General features: G+C 40.9%; 1 long non-coding RNA gene across 2 annotated transcripts in view; it reads right to left on the bottom strand.

The window, feature by feature from the left end:
• Positions 1 to 206: 206 nt before the first annotated feature.
• LOC134160990 (uncharacterized) overlaps positions 207 to 14,984 on the bottom strand; it is a 72,390-nt gene continuing 57,612 nt past the window's right edge. Inside the window, exons 1-3 of one of the 2 annotated variants that reach the window (XR_009963778.1) lie at positions 3,780 to 3,925; positions 1,906 to 2,017; positions 207 to 925 (exon numbers count right to left, since the gene is read on the bottom strand). This is a non-coding gene — a long non-coding RNA (uncharacterized LOC134160990). Of the gene's footprint in view, positions 926 to 1,905; positions 2,018 to 3,779; positions 3,926 to 14,984 lie in introns of those variants that run through there. The other variant, XR_009963779.1, reaches the window with a different exon arrangement.

The raw sequence follows: 14,984 nt of genomic DNA, 5'->3' as shown, positions 1-14,984 counted from the left end.
TCTGATAAACTTTTTGCTCTCTGGTGCTTCATGGGTAAATGTGCTGAGAGAAGGAAACAGGTCAAATTGCTTGGAGTATAAAGAAGATCTGGGGTTATTCCAAGAAGAACAGCCAAGTCAGATGGGGACCATCTTTCTGGTAATGGAGTCCAAGCAGGGAATAGTCAGGGAGGAGCCTTATCAGTTCAAAATAACTTTATTCTCTCTGCTTCAGAGAACAATGCATTTATTTGGGTCAGCGATGACACTGTTAATGCTGGGAAGGAATGGTGGGAGGGAACGTCTACATGCCATGTTCCAACAGCCTTTCTTCAGAGCCAACAATGGACAATAGCGGATTTTTACCACCAACAGTTTTCCTGGAAAACTTTAAGGTTTCATATTAGATAGAAATGAGTCCTGAAATCTCATAGAAACTGAAAGCTTCATGGCTGAGAGTGAACGGGTGTTATAATTAGAGAATGAACACTACCCCCAGAAAGACAATGGAGCCAACAGCCATTGCTTCTTAAGGGCTGCTAGGTCTTCCTTTCCTCCTGCAATCACTGGACACAATAACGTGCCAGAACAAGAAACTGAGCAGAATATCATCAGAGAGATCTCTTCTTTCCTCTTCTGTTTCACAGAAATGTGTTGCTTTTCTGCATAAAAACAGGACAGCCTTTTGAGGGGGGGGTGCGGGCCTTGTCTTTCCTGGTGGCTGGAGGTTCTGAAGAGTGAGGTCCTTCCAGAACGTGAGGTGTCTGTGTTCCAGTTCCAGCTCTGACTCAGAAAATACAAATTCCTCGTTACTTGCAAGACAAAGCAAACAGAGAATAGTTCAGACGTCTTCCATGTTCTGTATTATTTCTTCTAGTGTGAATCCTACATTTTTCCATGGCTCAAAATAATGGTGAACATCTGCTTGGCTAAGATATCTGGGACACTGCAGGAAAGAGGGAAATATCTTGAGAGGTGTCATAATCTACATCAATCATGGATGTCATGTTGCTATGTTATGATTTCATAGTTTACGCCAAATTTCTCACCAAACCCCTCCAGAAATTAAATGGAAACACCCAAAATGTGGGAACCTTTCCCAGCTTCTAGGTCTTGGGCTGCATTTACCATGTGCGCACATCTGATTGCCTGCCGTGGTTTCCAGATGAGGGTAATATGGATAACTAGGCAACTTGGAATGGCAAAATGTGGTGAAGCTCAGCCTCCCTGCAGCTAAGACACGGCCAAAATCAGCGCAGACAGAGACGAGCAAATTGCCTTTGGCACAGATATGCTAATTGTTACAAACACCAAAACATGGATGTCTGTAAAAGATGGGAATTTGCCTGGTCCTCCCTCTGTTCTTCTCCTCAAATAAGAAATAGTTCCTACCGCAGATAAAGCCTTAATAAGCTGTTGTGTCCCTATGCCTGGTCTCCTTAGGTACTCATGTAGGTGCACTGAGCCATGCTTTTATCACTGTGACGTGTGGTATCTGTGCCCAACCACTGCATTTTAGCTGCTATCTATGTCAGCTGATCCAAAACAAAACGATCCAGCACAGTAAACCTCCTGGTTTAGGTCCCCCAGCACTTTTCTGCCATGGCACAGTAAGACCAACCAGAACCATGCTAGCCTACAGCACAGCAAGTCAGTCCTCATACCTGACTGCCATTCCAAGCTGCTCCCACCAGTTAGCCCTGCTGGCTCTACAGCTAAGTCATAAATCACATTTCGGAGCGGCTTTCATCTCTAAACCACATCATAAACATTAATCTTAACATCCCTGTTAGATACCAGTAGGTTCAATGGTCAAAATTTAATAACTTGCAGACATTCTATTATTCAAGACAGCAGTTTCCCACTGTGCAGAGCTGAAAGTAACCTGGCACATAAATGATAATATTTACTACAATAAAGTGTTACCTTATGAGAGATCCTGACCGATGTTTCAGGACATGCATCTGTTTGGATGCCAGCATTCAGAATTCTGTCCCCTGTCCAGAGTATTAAAACCAGGTGCTCAAATATGTGAAAACTGAAAAATAATAATTAAAAAATGACATTTTAAACCCAATACAGGTAAGCTAGATTTTGCTTGCTTGTGCTAGCAATAATCCATTGATTTCATGCAGTGTTACATGTAGAAGGGATTCTGTTCATGACTGAAGGAAAGCCATAACACCAGAAGTCAATCTTGGAAGTGTAGCTGGATGCCAGTGGTCATCCTGCGAGGCTGAAGGTTGGTCTAAGACAAATCAGATCACTGTGCAGCATCATGTGCAGCAATGTCCTTTTGCGAGGGAAAGGCCAGAGACTTCTCCAAAGTAAGAATAGATTTCGATGCCATATGTATAAAGCCATCCTGAGCAAAAGTCCACAAAAAATGGGGGTTTGGCATTCATTGGGTTGCAGAATGTTACCCAGCTGGATTTTGCTCACATCAAGCTAGCAAGCTGCCTTGAAAACCTCTACTTCTTTGATCCCAGTCCTAGCAATACTGTTGGACCTCTGCTGCACAATGAGCTCGAGGTCAGTAAAACATTCTTCAGTTGTGGTGGAAGCATTTAAGTTGGAATTTGTTAAATCAGGGGCACAATTCCACGGGTAGAAATTGAACTCTATGTGTGACATTTCTCTTCTTATTACACTTTCAAGTATTAAATCGCGCAGGTTTTTACTTCCATTAAAAACAAGTTGCCAGATTTAGCATTTTGTTACTTTGAAGTTCTTCTTTTATTCTCCCCCAAAGGGCTTTAACTTTCAGACAGGGTTGTCCTTAATATATTTTAAATGTTGGTTTTGAAACCTTACAAAGGATATGGCATTGGAGAAATTCAGGATGGAACGACTTTCTCAAGGGCAACAGCAAAATATCTCCATTTTTCTTCCACCTCCACATTTCCCTTCTGTTTCCAGTGTATTTAATTGGCTGCCAGCTCTTTCCACCTCCTGTACGCAGTTTAGCGATGAACTTTTAGGTAAGTTGTTCTTAGGATTAGTTCCTACTGAAACTGGTTCCAGAGAATTTGCCTCATCTCAGCAGCAATCTCAGTTAGCAACATCTGTGGCTGTTCCTTTGTTAACATAACCATAATTAATATGTTACTGCAACACTACTAAAATATTGAAAAGCAAGCCAAACTCTTATAGATCACTGTGTGATTTGTTGTAATGCATAAGAACAGGGAAGTCTCACTGTCTTCACTCAGTCTTCACTCTGAGACCCCAGACATGTGAGAAGCACTTAGCTGGGTGCTCCTTGATAGCTGTAGGAAGAGGGACAGGCTATGGAGAAAGTCTCCTCAGAGCAGCCAGCTGATTTGGTTTTATCATCACTTCAGACAGAGAGCTGTGGGAAATGCACAGAGAAACAAAGAGTACCCAAAGGGATGATTACAGACCTTCCACCTATGTGTTCAATCACAGGAAAGGCCGCAGACATGGCTCTGACTGCACTGGCTCTGGAGTCCATGTGAAAAGCATCTATCATTGCAAGGACATCCACACAGCAGTCTGCCATCTCTAATGCCACTCTCCTCCACCTCACTCATACAGTGCCTTCAAATCTTACTCCAGCTCCTTCTACATGATAAGAGGGCATAGGACCAGGGTTGATCATCACCTGGCTTGCATTATCTTCCATCTTCAAAGAGAATAATCCATCATCCTGTTTTTTCTTAGGTTATCCTGGCTTAGCCACAACCTTCTTGCTTCTGATGGAAATGTGAATAGAACTGTTGTGGAAATGGCCCACCAAAACCCAACTGGAATATATGTGTTAGTGAGCCAAGGTTTACCTTCTGCACAGCCTGGAAAGTCTTGAGCACCATCAATGACATGACTATAATGCCAGTTAGAGGAGACAGGAACTGCCATACACTTCTGGGGTGTTTCACAATGATCACCTCCAAGCAGAGCCCTTCTTTGCAGAGACCTCAGTGCCTGTACCCATTGGAAGATGACCTGGTAAGAAACTTAACTGAAGAAATCCTACTGACACCTTTCTTTCTATATCCTTTTTCCCCACTAGCAGTTGGGGAAGTAGAAAACTTTCTTTATAATAATCTACCCAGTAGCATTTCAAGCCTTCAGTCTCTTTGCAGCCACTGCTATCATTTCTATGCTGTACTTACGAAAAAATAATACAAATGGTTTATGATTACAGCAACATAGGAGAAGAAACAATTTATGGATGTACATATGTAATGTATGGATTACATATGGACTACATGGGTGTAATTCTTTTTTCTTTTAAGATGAAATATGGTTCTAGAGATATATAATTCCAAACTACTTTAAATTCCCCCAGGTAACATTTAGAGGGGGATGACTTTGCCTGGTGCCAGCTCTCAATTGTGAGATATCTTTACAGACTTACAGTGTATTAACTTTTATTTTTCTTTTTTTTCCCCAAAATATAGTTTATTTTAGGTGAAACTAACCCCAACTCAGAGAGCAGCATCTCTGCTTCTCAGGCTTGCCAAATCACATTTCTTTTGTAAACTCAGAAGTCACGTGTAATCTCCTTCTGTATCTAATTTTCCTTTCCCTTGTTATCCTCCTTAGTAAAGCTTTAACAGATAAATCTTTCAGTCTTTGGGTTGTTTGACATTCACAAGGCAGTGACAGCAGTCCTTCAGTCTGGACTTTTCCATAACTTCATATGAAGTTCAAGTCAAAAGTAAATGCACCAGTAAGTTTGCCTCACCTGATGGGGTAATAATTTTGGGGGGTGGAATGGTCTTTCTCATGTTTTTCTTCTCTTGCTTGATCTCTTGTTCTGAGATATCACAGATCCCAGGGGCCTCACTTGAATGCGAGGCTTGGAGCTTTGCACACTCACTGTGATACTAAATATGGCAAGAAGTGCTAAAGGAAAATTCAGCTTAAAACTGTGCAGAAGTAATTCAGCAAAGAAAGCTAACATTGCTCAGGTTGTGCTTTGTACAAAGACCCTTTATAGGCAGGATGGGATTATTAGCAATGTTTTCCTCTTACTCAGATGTCTGCAGTGCATCTCTTCTGCATGCTAAGACACCTTTTTTATACATGCAGGAAGTGGAGAGGTTGCTGAGCTGTTTGCTCACATCTTTATATACTTCCCTGACAAACATCTTCATGTGTCCTTTGTCTTTTTTAATTGACCCACCTGTGGAATGCAAAGGCTTTGAGCTACTGCATAATGTAGAAAATAATAAGAGAATTGATTAACATGAAGTATGCAAGAGTCTGAACAAAAGGCAGGAGGTGGAATGTGGGTGTTTAAGGTGGGAATGCAAAGTCTGAGGAAGAGTAAAAAATGTCAGTTTTTTGCACTTGGAAGAGAAGCTAAAGAAACCACATGAGAAGCAATAAGGAGAGAAAGGGGCCAGAGTTAGGGGAAGGTTAGATGTGGATGGAACTGTGCCTGAAGATTTGGGAAGACTTGTCCTCTTGCATCAGAAGCAGACAGAGCCTTGGCAAAGCCAAAGAACAATGTATCACAGTTTCACAGTATGAAGCAGGAACACCTGTGTCCAGGCGGGCTTTGAATGTCTCACCCAACCTCCCTGGGCAGCCTGTTCCAGTGTTCCGTCACAGCAAGAACTTGTGTTCCAGTTTGTACCCATTAACCCTTGTCCTATCATTGTTTGCCACTGCCTCTCCATCCTCGCACTCCCCCTTTATATATTTATAGAGGCTGCCTCTTCTCCAAACTATAGAGACCCAGCTCCCTCAGTCTTTCCTCATAAGGGAGATGCTCCACTCCCTTAATCATCTTGGTTGCCCTGCGCTGGACTCTCTCCAGCAGCTCCCTGTCCTTCTTGAACTGAGGGGCCCAGGATGTAGTACCACCCCATGACAGCAGAACTTCAGGATATGTGCTGCTCCTGCTCTGAGGCTGCCTCCTGCATGTCTCTCAGGACCCTTATGGTGAGCAAAGTGGTCCCACTCCCATTATTCTGTGGTTTCACAAGAAGACAGGGCTATAGCTCTGTTTTTCTCATGTCTATTTTAGGTGCCTTGCCTTGCAAGGGGTCAGAGAAGTGGTTTGCCCTGGGAGAATAGTAGCATCTTGGTAGCGTTCCTTTCTGTCCTTCATTCAGTCACTAATTCTGCTTACTTAAGTGTCTTAGTAGGTAGATGGAGCAAGGTTTTTTAACTGAAAACAACTCACCAAGCTGTGTGACCTGGGTGGTAAGAACAAAAAATATCCATGGGTATTTTTCACTGCCCCATAAAAAACGTAAAATTGCCTTTTAAGAGAGGAAGAACTGGAGAAGGAGCACATATGAATAATCTTCTTCAACAGAACTGGCCTTTGCATGTTGCCAAAGATAGGAAGGGGATCTTCCAAAAAGATTCAAATGAGTCGTCCCGACAAGAAAAGTAAATGCAATTGTTGTAATGATGAGTAATCGCGCTGGGATCCAAGAGCAGGTTTTTTGAGAAATGGCAAGGAAACCAGTTTGAATGAGGTTAAGGTTTTATAAAGTGACACACTGGTCCCTATCACTCAGGATGTTATCATCAGTCAAGGAAATTGCAAGCTCTTTCATCCTTTCTCATAAAGACTCTGGGGTTATGATTGTGTTGGTTGGATGATTATCTAAGGAGCAACAGTCAAGATTCCTTTTCCTCTCCAAGACTCAATTAGTACAGGAATGCTCTTGGTAACTTTATCAGATGTTTGTGAAAACATAAATAATAAAGTCAGTCCTAACTTACTTGTGTCCATTCTAGATAGTGTCTCAGCATGCTCTGATATGCACTCAGAATAGCTGGCTTCTTATAATATAGCTGCTTATCCCAAGCCTTTGATCATGTAACTGTGACACTGTCTGGAAGAATGAAAATAGCAATGCTCATCATTTTCTTCCCTGCATCTTTACTACCATTATCCACTATCCAGAGTGAGTTACGTTTTCAACTACTGACAACAGTCCCCATCAGTCAGCATGAACTGGCTAACAAGGAATCCCAAAACTCCTAATTCACAACCAGTCATCTCAGAGAGCATGCAGAAATGCTTCTGATAAATTAAGTAAACACCTTATGGTACCTTGACACAAGACAAGTCGATAAATGACTGAGTGAAGAGACAGTGGATACAATAAAATGGTATTTCCATTTTTTAACATGGTAGCTTTGCACCTTTTCAGAAGAGGAACCAGGGACTTCCTAACCTTTAGCTTACAAATGAAAAATACAGATAGAGTGAAGCAGTGAATTTAACCTCCAAGTCAGTATGTGTTAATTTCAGTTCCTGAGAGTGTGCTGTATCAAACTGGTCTTGACAGAACTTAATAGGAATTTTGGATATTGTACATTAATAAATAAGTCCTACCTTTGTTATTTTAAGTTCAGTGGTTTTCTTTAGTTGAGAAAGCCTGGACTCTCACTTGATTTATATGATGCTGTGTTAAAAAAAGGCAGTAATGATACATGTGTTATTCATGTATTTGGAAGTCTCAAAGGATTTTAAATAGATCTTGACATGTATGCTCATAAATCGTGTCTAAGGTAGACATTTTGGCAAACTGACTATGGAATTAATGTTCCTGAGACTTCCAAACATCATTGATCAAAAATACTTTCAAAATTATCCAGAACTCCAAACTGATTTCTTTTGAACCCACCTGTGTGTTCAGTGCACCATCTATCAAATTGTCTTCAGCTTAGAGACATGGTTCATGGGCCCAGGCTGTGTTTCAGTGCAAATTCTTCCCATCATAAAGGCTTGATTTCAACAGTTTGAGATGGAGCAGTTGAGCATGAGTCTCTAATGAAGCAATATAAAGAGTGAAATGTGAGTGAGTACAGAGCTCAGCATTCCAAATGTGTCTGTGTTTATGAGCTTCTCAGTGATGATCTTTTTACACCCAGTCTAAAGTGTGAAATGCAAAAGCTTTTGCAAACGGCGTGTTTACTTTAAGCAGTGAGCCACACAGTTTCTGTGGGATGGATTTGGAAGGATGCTCTTGGGAAGATTTGGAGAGGCAGAATCAAACACAGCGGTGGGCTGGCAGAGGGATTCTGGTTTTGCTTCGCTCTCTGTGTATGGGCTTAAACCTTCTGGACATTTTTCTACAAATCTCATGTAACTGTTAATATTATAGACTGTTTAGGGCACTAAGAATAATCATTCCTTACTATCTGTGTTGTGCTGGCAGCTGTTTGTAGCCTTCAGGTAAGAGTGTAATTCCAATAAGCATTGCTGCATTCTGGTCTATATGGTTAACCCAAGTGGGGGCCATGAGGGTTATTTTTCCTTAGGAAAAGCAGATGGCAACCTAATATTTCATTGGCAGAAAGCATTATTGTGGATGCAGCATTAACAAGACTGAAGTCAGTTCCCTTGCTTACAGTTCCAAGCCCTTTCCAGATTAGTCCCCCTCCCAAAATCTGTCCTTGATGTCTCTCCAGGTGTGCCACAAGTCATTCCCTACCTACTGCCTTTCTGGTGCTTTCTGCAGCTGGATATTTCCAGCTCTTGCAGACCAGCGTGCTATGCTTATCTCCATACCACAGCACACTTCCACTGTAATTTAGAGAAGATAAAGATTCAGTTATTTATAACAGGGTTTATATGTTTTTTCCCCTCGAAGGCCATTCTAGCTCCCACAGATCTAGCCAAATCTGATTCAAACCTTCTTCTTATGTGATTACCTTTTCAGCATGTGGAAATGGTCTTTCTGTGTATCTCTGATGGATCTCCATTATTTTTGCAAACTCTGCTCTGTTTAGCTCCTGGAGATAATTTCTTTCTAGTACAACCATTTCAGTCTCTGAAATGATACAAGAACTCTGCTTCTTGTGACAGAAACCTGAAATAATCCCGTGACATTTTTGGGGGTGACTGCAGCATTCAGAGTTGTCTTCCAAGTGTTATTCAGCCTGTTCTTTCTCATGGCTCTGCCCCCACCAAACAAAATACTTCTCCTACAGGTTTCCTGTTTGAATGTGTGAGAAACCTTTTATAAATTGGAAATATCTTCCTCAGCAGAAGTGAGCATTGTTTTCAGTTTTGCGATGTAGAAAGCTTGTAAAAGATCCACACTTCTGTGTTTCTTTTCAGGAACCACATATGCAGGACTTGAGTTTAGGCAGCAATATGGAAAATGCTGTGATGTATTTTACTGTCTTTCTGGGGTGTTTTTTTTTTCTATTCAAAGGAATGGAATATACTGTTCCCAGTCTTTTTGGGGAAGTTTGATGCATGTAACCACTTGAACTGCTATAGAACTTTACTGCCATGCAGTCAGATTGCTGGTGCAGAGGTGAGTGTGGGATTTCTAGATTCACAGAATCTAACAAACCATACAAAAAACTTCAAAACCAATGTTTAAAAGGCTCAGGACGTATCTCCAGCATTCGTGTACCTGTGTTTATATATTTCTTTCAGGGAGCACACATGCTAGTGCTTACTGTGCGAGGACAGTATTCACATATGAACAGAAAGGACTGGGAGTAGAATTTGATTTATTGCAGGGAAGTAAATTTCCCAAGGACAGCCTGTTACTTTACCTGGCAGTGCCAAAATCTATATCACATTTTCTGCATGACTTGTATGTAAAGTCAAAACCCCATGGAAGCCAAAAATGCCACAGAAAACTGTCTATTGAAAAATATTTGTACAACTGATTCTTCCAGAGAGCCTCTGTTTTCTTTCTGTAAGAGGAGATTTCTCCTTCCCACTGGGTTTTATTGCAAATATCTTCTTAAGCTAACTCACGTTTCTCTGCACTCACTTTCTTATTGACAGCCCACTTGCTTTGCCATCAGAGAGCAGTAGTGAAAATAAGAAGTTCTGCTCAAAGGCTTTAAAATGCTCCAAGGTATTATCTGGATTGAAAATAATGTTCTCAACGCGGCGGGCTTAGCCATCCAAAACCAGCTCCATGAGCCTCCCAGACGGCACGGGCTCTTTCCTCAGGGCAAAAAGCTGTCACTTTATATCACTACAGGTCTTGTTCTGGTGTATTCTCTCCTCATTTGCTGCATTTTCCATTTTTAAGAGCAGCACACTACAGCAGACGGGGTGTCCCCTATTCCTAAACAAACACATAACGTTCTGTGCTTCAGGCTGAATTGACCCCTGCCGCTCCTTCAAGCCAGCTCCTTCCTGAAGTTTCATTTCCCTCTGTCCAGCTCCCTGGGTAGAAAAGAAGCTTCCATGAAGACACATGATGCTCTGCCTGGCGAGCCAGAGATGCGTAACAGTCTTGGCCATGAAACAAAGAAATTTCATAACAATAACTTCTATCTGGTCCATTTGCTGAATTTTGAGAGTTTGCCAACTTTTCTCCTCAATCCTGCTCTCTCTCTTTAAAAAAATAATGAAAAAAGAAATTAAGAAATTCAGTTTTATTGTTTCCCTGTTATCTCAGAGAAGCTGCGAGCCAAGTCCCTTGTTGCCAAGGATGGAGCAGTCCATCAGGGCTCACGGATGCCATCTTCCAGCCTCCTTGCTACAGTGGGTCCTTCTCCCATTATGGAGCTGTTGACTGGAGCACCACAGCAACTTCTTCCATGCCCTGAGGTATCCTGAGACTTTCTTCTCTGATTAAAGAGGCATGTTTGAATTCAGACAAACATCTATAGACTATGTTAGTGTTTTATGCTTTGCAAGTCTTTCTCTGAATCAAAGCCTATGCAAGCCAAGGTTGCACAGGTCTCTTTGGACTTTCTCCTTGACCTAAGTTCTTCTTCTCCCATGGTTTCCATCCAACTGTGGCCTGTTATCTGTCTAGCTCAGACTGGTGGCAGATCTCAAGCAGGTTTAGATTAGCAATACAATACCTGTGTTGTGTACAATTTTCAAAGCAGGATGTTTAGGGTAATTCTGTTCTGACTGGCATGATAAAACCCCCAGCCAGCCTTTCAGGATGTGAGATTGGCTGAGTTGTGTACGCCTTCACAAAAGCCTGACTCTGAGCTGACACATGCCTTCTCTCTCCTGTGTTGTTTCTAAATGGAAGCTGGAGTACAAAAAAGTCACTAAAGTCCTTTAGATGATCCAAGTCCACATTTGATTTATTTAGAAAGCTGGCTTTTAATTTTTAATGTTATTTTTAATTTTCAGCTCCCTGAGCCCTGCTTCAGTTGAAATGCTTTGGTAAATTACAGCTGAAAAGGCCTCCCATTTTTTTGTGAGGAGCTCTTTATGAGTGCTGCATCATACCCCATTGCTCAGCATTATGTTGATCCATTACTGAGTGTGACTCAAAAGTCCCATTAAAAGCTGAGTGCCAGAATCTATGACAGCAGAGCAGAGGTAGAGGAATTACCTTCTAGGTTGGGGCTTTTTCACACTTCTGCCTGAAATTGCTAATGTTGGCTGCTGTTGAAGAAAGGATACTGTGCTACATGAATCTTTAGTTTGTCTTAGTGCAGCTTTCTAAATTCCTTTATATGTGCTGGTCAAAATAGTCTTTATTTTAGCAGGGTTTTTCAATCTGCTCAGCCTTTCATGCTGCTCCCAAAGACCCGGTCTCATTTTTATCTTTTCTGGGAAACTATGGAATTTTGACTCTGTTCCTTTTCAGAGGTCTCCAACAATTGTTTAGATATTGTTTTAATTATTTTCTGGCCATTGCTGAGTTTTGTGAGGACCTCCATTATTTGTTCCAGTTTGATTGCAGATATCAGTTCCACCTTTCTCTCCTGGGAAACTTCATTCCTCTGCTGATATTTGCCTGCTCGTGGCCAATATTTTTGGTATGCAAGATTATTTTCACTAGAAGGAGAAATTGGTAACAGGTATTTTTACAATGCAATAATGTTTTCTTATGGAGAATTGAGAGAGACCTGAAACAATGGGCTAGGAGTCAGTGTCCTTGGTCATAATGTCAAGATAGAATGCTTTTCGTGACATTTTCTACCTGCCATTGGTTCTTTCTGTGCAGACACATACAGGTCTGCCAAAATATAAGCAAAGTTCCTGGTGTGTATTCAGATCTCAACCAAACCACTAAAGACAGCTTAATAGATACATATGTCATCTAGATTAGTTATATGATCAGTAACTTCCATTGTTAAACAAAAAAAGCATTTTTTCTGCTCTCCCAGTTTCCCTGAATAAAGGCTGCTACCAGGGCCATCATCTTCATAGACATTTAGAAATGTTCATATATCAAAGATACTACCCTTTGAAGTATTGAATCTTCCAGCAGAATAATGAGAGAAATTTGCCTCTATCCCAAACCTTCAACCAACCTATTGGGTGCTGATAGTGTCTTAGGCTTATATGCCTTATTTTCCTATTCAGAGGTACTGAGATAGCAGTGATTAGGTAGCCATAAATCTATAGATAGTAGCATCTATGGAATGCATTTAGGCCTTTCACTGTAATCAGTCTAAAATTGCAAAACTACATTGTTTAATCAGAATGGTGACAGGCATGTTTTGTAGGTTACAAGCAGATACATGTATTTTTTTTATGCCATTTTCTTTGTACTAGAGGAGACACTCTGCAGATATCAGAGGCGGCTTGTTCTTTCTGAGCCTTCCAGTCTTTCTCTATTGAGCTTGTGAGAAATCAGCTCTGCAGTGTTGCTTCATCTGGAACAAATATTCCAAGGAGTCAGATCTGAAGAACTGTCCTTTGCATGTCTTTCCCCCTCCATATTTAAAAGCTTTGCTCTGTTCTAGATATGTAAGACAATTATGCAGCTATCAAAGAGGAACGAATTAATTCAACTAAGCAACAAGTCATTAACTAAGAACAACAATGTCATAAATGCACAACTGAAGAAGTTTATAAATTTGGAGTAATACCTTAACTTGTAGTGAAAATGTGAGTGCATGTTCGTGATGTAGGGAAACAAAGGAGTATTCTCTCAGTAATGTTTTCTCATGTAATAACAAGAATAAAGCCAAATTAATCTATAGAATAAAACAAAACTAAATCTATAGCTGTTTGTCTAATGGCAACAAGAGTTCTGTTAAAGTTTCCACCCTGTGCTGACCTGAGGGTTTGGATAGCTGAATGACGGTCCTTTGCATCCAGAGGTTTTGCAGAAAAGATGCTGTGTTAACTTCCCCCCAGGTCAATGCTTGCTCTGCTCACGAGGCCAAGCCCTTGTTGCTGACCCATTCATCTGCTGGTGCCAGCACACATTCATTCCCCTGCATGCTGTATCTCTGGGGTCAGCATGACCTGGGCTGTGGCTGCAACAGCAGCTCCCAGCTATCCCTGCCTGTTTGGCCCAAATAAGCCCTTTGTCACTGAAGCTCATATTTTTAATGCTTTAACCCAGCAGTTCCTTCTCTTAATGAATTTCTTATCTTGATCCTTGTTCTCTGCTTGCTTGGTCTGAACAGATACTTTTTGCTCAGCTAGTGAATAATGGAGGATGGTGTTTGGCCTCTAGCTCACTGATATCTCTGGTTCCACCCTTAACGTCCTGCTTGAGGCTCTAAACTTCCCCTCTAAACCCTTTCCTCTCTCCTGTGACTGTTTTAGGTCTCCTTCCATTTATTTTTTTTCCAGATTTTCAGCTTTATGTCCTTTCCCTGTTTTAGGATGTTCTTTTCCACCAAACTGTAAACCCTTCCTTTGCCTTTACCATTCTCTTTTGCTTCTTCAAGCCCAGAAGCACTTGCTCTGGGGATGGCTCTGAAACATCTTCTTTCTCCTCTTGTATTATCTTGTGAAGGAAACTGGCTCTGAACTGACACTGACCTTTTCCCAAGTGGCCAGGGCACGTGTTTGAATTTCAGCCTTTAAGTGACAAACATGTCCCAAAACACAGACAAGTTTTTTCTAAACTGTCATCTCTAATTGTTTTCAGATATAAAATACGCATCTCAAAACTCACAACTCATTAGAAACTGAAGGAACTTTTGGCATGTAAATATCGTGTTTAAATGCTGAGAGGAATCTGGCAGAACATTACTGCCCTACCTTTCCAAATGTTGCAAGATATTCTTGGCTTATTGCATATTATATAACAGAGCTTTTAAACACGGATTATCTTTAGAAAGAAAGTCAGTGATTACTGTCAAACCTCAGTGATGCATTAGCTGAAGTTGATGAGATGCGTTTGCAAAAGGAACTGACCAAGAGAAGGGAGAAGTAGCCAGCCTGTTTCGGGAATAACAGTGTTCTTAAAGATAAGTAAATAATACATGTGAGCCCACATTTATTGTTCTCTTGGAATGCTTTTTTCTGACTTTGGAATAAATAGAAATGTTGTTTACATTATGCCTGTCTGCTTTTCATAGGGCTAAGTAAGGACTTCTTGCCTGTCAGTGTAGCAAAACAATTGGTCCAAACTGGGGCCATGGCAAGATAAAATATCTCCAGTTTTCTGTTGGCAGTCCTGCCATACAAGCAATTTCTGAACAGTGTAGCTCATGTTTTTCTAGGATTTTTACTGGCATCAGGAGGAGACCTGTATTAGGAGCAAAGTTAAAGGAACAGACTCTTTATGCTTTTATTTGCTTGTGTATTTTAAAGAGATGCTATCTCTGAGTGTTAAGATTTTAGGCTTCAAAAAGAATAAAAGAAGTATCTTGGGTGAATAATCTCATGCTCCTTGTAAGGGTATTTGTGCACTCTAATCTGACATAAAAATCCCAATTTTAAACCTGCGAATACTTTACCCAGTTTCTCACTTGATTTATTATTACAGGTTTATGATTTCTGAAAGGAGTAAAATATATCCCAGTTCTGTTATGAATCTTTAATAATTTGATCTTTTTCTAATGTTTAATGTACAGGTTAAATGTGAGTCTAACCAAAACTCCCATTCCTGCTGGTGAGATTTTGCCCTACTTGTAACTAGCAGCTTGCCAAAGAATGTGGTGGATTCTCTGTTGCTTATAATCTTTAAATCAGACCGAATGTCTTTCCGAGAAAGATGCCCTGAGTCAACCGCAACTTATTGGAACTGGTTTAGGAATTGCTGGGCAACCTTCTCTGGGCTATGCTCTGCAGATGTCAGAGAAGGTGACTGCACAGTTTCCATATAGATCTTAAAATCTACAAATACGGGGTTGATCTTTGAAATACCAGG

Source organism: Pezoporus occidentalis, unplaced genomic scaffold (assembly GCF_034315485.1).
Source record: "Pezoporus occidentalis ecotype Australia unplaced genomic scaffold, CSIRO_AGI_Poc_V1 ctg168, whole genome shotgun sequence".
NCBI lineage: Eukaryota > Metazoa > Chordata > Aves > Psittaciformes > Psittacidae > Pezoporus > Pezoporus occidentalis.
The sequence above is the reverse complement of the archived record's forward strand: the minus strand, read 5'-3'. Positions and strand labels throughout refer to the sequence as shown.